General features: G+C 32.3%; 1 protein-coding gene across 3 annotated transcripts in view; it reads right to left on the bottom strand.

Moving 5' to 3' along the window:
* Positions 1-8,823, bottom strand: part of LOC106880260 (protocadherin beta-16) — a 107,411-nt gene that overhangs the window by 84,530 nt on the left and 14,058 nt on the right. For all 3 annotated transcript variants that reach the window (XM_014930125.2, XM_052973103.1, XM_052973102.1), the window contains exon 2: positions 7,528-7,805. The gene's annotated coding sequence lies outside the window, so the exon portion shown is untranslated. The remainder of the gene's footprint in view (positions 1-7,527; positions 7,806-8,823) is intronic.

Here is an 8,823-nt window from a genome sequence, read left to right on the forward strand (position 1 = left end):
ATAATAATAATAATAATAATAATAATAATATTAGGGATAAAAATCCAAATTTACAGGTAAAAACTCAATTAAATTCAATTTATTAAAAATTTAAATTAAATTAATTTTCCCAGTATACATGACTGTGGATTTTCATGGATTAGTTCATGAACTTTGGTTCTTTTCTCTAAAACTATATATATATAAGTATATATACAATAAGTCTGAACATCATGAAGGTAGCTCTAGCTTTTTCAATCCTTGTTTTTTTTATGTCCTGATCTGTCCTGCTCTTTGTATTGGTGACACTTCCCAGACATACTCTGGAGTATAATGCCCATCAATTAAGACGGGGGAATTATAAGTGCCAATGCCCCAGGTTAGGATTGGATTAAGACCCGTAGAGGCTCTAAGCATTTAAAAGAATTTGTTGCTCCCATATATGTACGAGAGGGTGCTGAAATATTCCTGGCTTTGGGTAAAAGAAAATACAGGAGGATCAGTTAATTATGATTTTATTCAACATGTTCCCCTCTCAGATTCACACTTATTGCAGCAGTCCTTCAATTTTTCTAAGCCCTGTAAAAGAACTTGGAAGGTTGGGCCCCCAGCTAGGCCTTTGTGATACCCTTAAAGCCAGGGACTTTTCAGTAATTTAAATATTAACAATAATAAACCATGAAATAACCTTCCATTTTTCAAAATGAAGCAAAACTAACAGTAAATTGGAAAATAATATTCATTTTTGTATACTTCCAGTAAATATTTGAAAAGTCTTCACCTACATTTTTTAATTGCAAAGTCTTTGATCAGTTCCTCAAAATTAGCCTTACATAACACATCTGCTTCTATACTTAGTAGAGCTTAGGCATACTGAATATTATTTTAGCAATTTCAAAGTGACATTTTGTGCTGTTAGCCATTTGCCACATCTGTCGTGCCCTCTATCCTTTGATGCCTCTAAGCACATGCTTATTTTACTTAATGGTTAATCTAGAGCTGCCCAAGCTACTGAGAACCCTTGTTCTAACAATGCATAGAAGAAGATGAATTTGATGTTCTAGAAATACCCCTTTGTCTATGGTTTATTATGAAATCTGTTCTCTGTAGAAGTATGTTTTGTTAGTGTTTTCTTCTTAAGAAATCTTGAAAATATTTCATCAACATGTTCACCAATAGTTATTGATGATACAGTAGTAAACATTTAAGCATAGAATAGATGTTATTAAGATCTCAGTGAATAAGTTACAATAGTGATCAGGGAAGCAAATCTGAAAATCAATGAACTGAAGAACATAAAATGTACTACAATAAAATATAACAAGGTAATATCAATGGATTGGTGAATGGATGGATGGATGGATGGATGGATGGATGGATGGAAGGTCATGCATGAATGAAGGTAGTTTTTGAATTCAAGAATATGTCATTGACACAAAAATGGATGCACATTAGTGAAGAGTGAGGAAAGACACCCCAGTGATTAATAAAGATAAGAAGTATGATACGAACTAACAAGAAAGACACTACAGGACCACTTGTCATGCTAGAAATAACAACAAAAACAGTATTGATGTTGTTCAACAGTCCTTTAGTCAATTCTGATCAGTTAAACCAATTATAAAAAATCCTGCTAGTCACAAACATCCCATCTTACAGGGAAAAATTAACAGTACATTGTGTGCTGTGTACTTCCATTTTTAAGACAGCAAAGTGTAATTTGAGTGATTACTTGGCTGCTATTTCTAGCAGGTTGACTGACCATGTCAAGGCACCCAAGCTTTATTTCCCCATGATACCTATTCACAATTATATGGATTAGGTCATTTGAAAATTAAGCACCTTGGCTGTGCACACAGTTCAGTGACCCTTTTATACAGCAGTCAGAACATCATATCAACTCAACTTGCTTTATCTTTTCAGAAACTAACAGACATTAATCCATTAACCCATAAATGTTATCCATAAACCATCAGCCACTATTCATAAACCGCCAGCCACTGCCCATAAACTACCAACTACTACCCCACAAATCAACTACCATTACCCTGGATGTAGCAGTCATTATACATAAAGCAATAAGCATCACACATAAACTTAATGGACATTATTTACATTCAGGACTCTCTCTATAAAAACATACTGTCACTACTAATAAACCAAGAAGCATTAGCTAAAAGTAGGCTTAGCATATGCCTTGGGGATAGAAAGAGACAATTCTGATTTGAAGCTTTTGTTCTAAGTATGAGTCAACTGGTACGTTTCTGCCAAGAGACAGACATTCAAAGATATTAACTAAAGAACATTGTCAGGGTGGGATGAGGGTGGGGTGAGGCGAGGAGAAAGAAGTTTTGGAAACTTTCTGAGAAATCTTATTCTATATTTCAATATTTTGGGAACATAGGAAATATTATTTTAATCATGAGTGTATACACATCTTGAATGTTTACTAGACAACCTGAAATAAGGAGCTAATAAACTGTCAGCAACGTTTAAGAGACAGGAATATGATTAGCTATTGAAAGAAAGGCAGAAAAGACAAAAGGTGATACTGAGTAGAGGGAGAAAATAGGGAAGTAAGCAGGGACAAAATAAAGTATTTCTATAGTAAATGGTTTCTTTATATTAAGGATGAAACATTGCTGCTGTCATCAATATCATCACCACTATCATCGTTATTTCCACCACCACCACTATCACCATCACCACCACAATTATTTTTACACTTTCCTTTCTTGCTTGGGTTAGGTTGTGTTTCTCAACTGTTCTTTTACCTACAGACCCCTTTGATTCCTATTTTACACAGGTAGACTCTCATTGCCACTCAATGTTTGTAAAAATCCTATTATGTTTTTATAATTAAATATTATTCAAAAGTATATAAAAAAATTTTTTTTAATATTTTGTGCATTGTAGAAGTATAACCAATTAATTGCATATAAAGTCTAACAACAAAATCTTATTTGGATCCCCAAGGGCCATATGGATCCTAATTGAGACCCACTGGGTAAGATGGATCACAGTGTCTCACCATTTTTTTGCTTTTGTGTTGCTAAATTCTTAAAGGAACCCATCACCAACTCTCACCTTGCTGATAGTGTTGGGTTTTTTTCATGATCTTTTATGGAAAATACCAATCTACTACAATATCTTAACTATACTTCAGTAAAGAGGTTTGATAATACTAAAGCATGTCCTGATTTGTCCCCATGTTTGTGAAAGATATGATTAACCCTTTTGTTTCCGTAATTTCTACTGAAACACATTGCCTTTGTTTCAATAGATTTTGAAAATAAGAATTTAATAAAATAACCTTGTCATTATTAAGCTGATATTTATAACATAAATCAATAGGAAATTTTGATGGAAGGTTTCATTTTAGATCACTTTAAAATAAAATGTTTGTGCCGCAGAACTAGAGGTAAGTTGGTATGAAAGAGGTTAAATTAATATTAATCATTGAGCTAACATTTTCTATACCTTTATTGCATGCATAATGCTAATTTTAGCTAAGTGAAAGTTTAGAGTTGCCTTCTCTACAAACCTTGGTCAGATTTAAGCACTGAACTTATGTTTTCCTCTGGTTGCAAGGGCAATCTTGATTAATTAAATTTCTTTTTGCTCACAACTTTACTTATGTCAGCCCTAATTTGACTATTTTTGTTCAAAAAACCTTGTTTAATTTCTTTTGTTGTTATATTATGTTCTCCCCTCCAAAATATGTACATCATTAAATATCGGCATAATAGTTCTATTATCATCACTCTAACAACTACAGAGAGGACACTGAAACATGCTCTGGAATTGTCACCATGCTTTCGAAATATTAATATTAATTTCTCTGAGCTGCTTTTTCTCTCGGTGCATGAGGTTTCAGTTTGTTTTTTTTTAGCATTACATATGTTATAATTGACTTGGCTGATTCTAAAGAGCTAGTCAAAAAATACTTCCATCCTGAACAGTTACTGATCTTTTATGAATCTCAAGTGTAACTCACATGGGGAGTCTATTACTCATCTATCTCGTCAGTGGATCCCTCATATGCCCAAACACACACACACACACACAGACATACAAACATCCAAAAGAAGATCATTCAAATGATTAACAAAGCTTCATTCTTCATCACATTAAAACCACTACATCACAGACATACAGTTTCCACTTTGTATCTATTCAAACACTTACTTCAAAGACTTCTGTCCTTCTGAACTAACAAGCTGTATCAACCCAATGTCCCCATATTTATTCCATTCTTCAGTACAAATGTTAGTTCACTCACACAACACAACACAAAAGCCAGAATACAAAGATGAAATTTATTATTTTTCTAAATATGTTTCTGAAATAAAAATTAAAAACTAATGATCTATTTGATATTTGTAAGTAGCAAAATTAATGAATATATATTCTGTATTATGATATATGAATGATTAAATATTATTTCATAATTTCATTTTCTATTTGACATTTCTGATATTGCAAGTTACATCAACTTTTTATGAAGTTATGAAATTGTCACGTGAAACAAAGGGCTATATTTGTTGCTATACATATAATGGATTGATATGCAGGAAGATATCGAACTCAGTTAAATGTATCTGTCTATATTGTCCAAAATGCTTTTATTTTAGTTTCATCAGGTACAAATCATTTGTTGATTAGCAGACATTATGCTGTAAATCTTTTTGTATGATTCACACTGATTGTATGATTCATTGTCAATGTGTTGCACCCCTCTTTACATCTGGTGGTACCATACTAACCAAGTTTCCAGAAGCATTAGAATATAACACTGAGACAATAAGACATTGATAATAAAAATCTTTGATTCTATTTGCATCATGTCCAGCAAAAGCCAAGGATGTCATGAAAGAACTTCTAAGATTTCCTACAATCTTTAAACAAAAAAAAGGAAAAAAAAAACATTTAAAAAAAATGAACTAAAGATAATTGGTTTAACCCTTTAGCATATCTGACCCAAATATTCCACCTGTTTTATGTTCAAGCCAGCCAGACCTGGCCTCTCATATCTAACCTACAATGTCACTCTAACAATAAATAATCACATCATTGAACTCATAAAGCTATAAGATAATGCATGATTAATTCAAGAGTGTAAATGAATAAGCATTATATTTGACAAAGTAATCTCAATGTAATGCTAAAGGGTTTAGAGTCTTCTATAAGATTTAATAAGCAATTTACATCAAATGCTTTCTTAGTTTGTTGTCCATCAAGCTCAATACATAATCCTAGGTGTAAACTTGTTAGACCTAAGCAATGTTCAGCCATTATGATGTGGGTAGACATTTCTCCAATGGGAAGAAATGGTATTTGGACACTGTTTCAATGCACAACCGTATACTCTAAAATTTATCTGACTGTTCATAAGTTACCTACTGATCTGTGCTAGGATAATTTCAGTATATTCCAACATGATGATGTAATCCTGTCATTCAAAATGTGTGAAAGTCAGGCAAACAGCTGATGGTGTTACTTTATTGGGTAAATGATCAGGATCATCTCTTGACCTGAACCTCATAAAAAAAGGCATAGGGTAATATACAAAAGAAAATTGCAGCTGCAAATGCTTTGTTAGTTTCTTATTTAAAAGAGAAGATACTGCAAATATAGCCATAGGAGGTTGGTCAGGACCTGTATCAAACACTGTTGCAGTTAGACAGAACTTCGAGCCATCCCTACCACACAGGTCCAAAACATATTGGGAGTCAATGGATAACTAACGTTTGTTACAGTCATCATCTGGGTTCCATTCCCAAGAAACAAAAGAATTTTTTCAGTCCATGTTTCTTGAAATTCACCACTTATATGGTAACTTTCTTTTGACTTCTTTGATACCAACTCACCTGAAACTACTCCTGGTTTTATAATATGAACTTTCTGTTTAAGAGTAATCTATATTAAAGCTGCCATCAAAATTTCATGTTAATTTATGTTCTAAATACCAGCTTAATAACTACAAAGTTATTTCATAATGTTCATCATTCTTATCAAAAATAATTGAAATAAAAGCAGAATATTTCAAAAGAATTCTGGTAACAAGAGTGTTAAACAACAGTGATATTGAATTATTATTTTTTTCCTTTTTCTTAATCATGATTTCCCTCATAAAATTCTGTAGAGATGTAAATCTGTAGAATCTAGAGAATCCACAAAACTAGGCTTTTACTATTTTTAACCAAGCATACAGGACAAGAAGTTGCTGTTCTAAAATACCACTTGTTGAGCATGGCCAAAGTGGCACCAGGTTGACAGAAAACAAACCAGAATACATCATAAGCAGTGACAGCAACACAATAAAGATTAAGGAGATGGCCAATTAAATAAGATATTTTTATTTGCATAATCATAACCCTCTGATATACATCTTATACAATTTTAGAAAGACACATTATTGATATCATTAACCCATCCATTTTTCTCTTCAAATATTACCATGTATTCAAATCACTTTGAGGGAGCCTTTGTATGGATACTTGATCTGCTAAAAATAGTTACCAAATTTTTCTTCAAATCATACCTCTCCTACCTTGGGAAAAGAAAGAACATTTGACAACATTAGCTTAGTTATGGTTTTGTTAGTCCACATAACTCTTTAAGGAGTATAGGGCTGGTTCCCTGGTTTATTTGGTGTATATATTTCTCCCTGGACAGGACGCTGGTCCATTGTACAATTACTCATTTTCACCAGCTGAGTGAACTGGGGCAATGGAGTGTTTTAAATGACATGTTTTACTCAAGGACACACAACACATCACCTGGTTCAAGAATTGAAACCACAATCTTATGATCATGAGTCCAACATCCTAACCATTAAGCTATGCTCCTCCATTATAATAATAACATAGTTATATATAATCCTGAAGGATGGAATTGTCATGGGGATAATGCATTTAATCATAGATTTGTTCAAAAAAATTTGAGCTGGGTTTGAAAAGAAAAAACTACATGACCTAATGAGGAAACTACTATAAGATCACAGTTTGTGAGAAATATGCTTGCCTGTGCATGTGTGTGTCTGTGTGCACACGTGTATGTGTGTGTATATGTACGTGTATGTGGCTATGTTTATGTGTGTATATATATGTATGTCCATGAATGTCTGTGTTTGTATGTTATGATTACATATTATTAGAAAATGAATATAAAACTTGTTAAAATATTTTGTGTATTGTAGAACTATAGCCAATTTATTGCACACAAACTTTAACAACTAAATCTTATATGGACCCCTAAGGATCATATGGACTCCTGTTGAGAATCACTGACTTTGGCTATAGTAGAATATACTCAGTGGAAGTGTTGTGCACTGGAATGACACCTACAATCACATGGTTGTGAACACAACTTCTTAACTACATGATCATGCCTGCAGATATTTCTCAATCATCATATGCTTCAAGGATGCATTTCATAGCTGTATTCCAAAATATTTCATCTTTTGTCACAAAACCTGAAACCATCACTAACCACTTGGAATAACAAATAATAAAAAAAAATGTTTAAATATAATAAAATTCTTACCTGATTCTGATTTCTTTCCTGCTTCATATCAGCAAATGTCTTAGTTCCGTCAAATGATATTTCTCAAAGTAGCTTGATATTATGTCAAATTGACGGAGAGTAGAATTAACTGCTCTCTACTACAACTTCCTTTTTCTTTTCTTTGCATTTCTTTTCCTTTCTTTTCTTTCTGCCTTTCCATCATTCTGAAATTCTTTCTGTATCGCTTTCGTCTCTCCCAACTCTCTCTGTCTCTCTCTCTGTCTCTCTCTCTTTTCAGTAGATATTATCACTACCATCTGAGAAAATTCGATGAAATTTGAGAGAAATTATAAGCAAATGTTGTGAACATTCAACCACATGCAGAAATCAAACATGCACTGTAGTATGGTTTTTGCAATTAGAGATAAACAAATAGATAGACTATAGATTAATGGAAGGCGAGAGACAAAGAGGCAGAGAAAGGGAGAGAAAAGAAAGAAAAAAATGTTGACAAATCAGTTATTTAGACAGGTAATACAGACAGGCCTCTCTACACATTGACACTTGCAGGTTACTTCCAATAACGTTCTTGTTTGTCTCTAGCTCACATAATTTACTTTCAGATTCTAGCTGTGAATAGATGCAATGAGACAGTACTACTGACCAATGTAAGCAACACGAGAGTGTATGTACACATACACACACAAAGATAGATAGATAGATAGATAGATAGATAGATATACACATGGGTGTGTATGATTGTGTATAGAAGAATATAATACTAAAAGAAATTCCAACTTTATTTAATTTTCATGCTTTATTTACAATAACATAAATATAAAATAATATAATATGATATAATGAAATGATAGAATATTAAATGTCCATTTTGATTTAACTAGTACTTTCATGCATTAAACTATGGAATCTTCAGGTTCATGTAGTAGTGGTGACAGTCATGTTTTACAAATTACAACTTACTTCATGAGCCTGAAGATTGTATAGTTTAATGCATGAAAGTACTAAGTCAATCAGAATGGGCATTTTATATTCTATCATTTCATTATATTATATTAGATAATATTATATCATATTATTATAAGATTGTAAATAAAACATGAAAATCAAAGCTGTGACTGTGGATTTTCATCGATGAGTTCATGAATCTTGGTTCTTTTCTCTAAAACTATATATTTATATATTATACTGTGAAACTTAATTTAGTTTTAATTTTTAAGAAATTGAATTTGATTGAGTTTTTACCTGCAAATTTGGATTTTTATCCCTAATATTATTGTTATATATATATATATATTTATATATATACATATATAT

Source organism: Octopus bimaculoides, chromosome 14 (assembly GCF_001194135.2).
Source record: "Octopus bimaculoides isolate UCB-OBI-ISO-001 chromosome 14, ASM119413v2, whole genome shotgun sequence".
NCBI classification, from domain to species: Eukaryota; Metazoa; Mollusca; class Cephalopoda; order Octopoda; family Octopodidae; genus Octopus; species Octopus bimaculoides.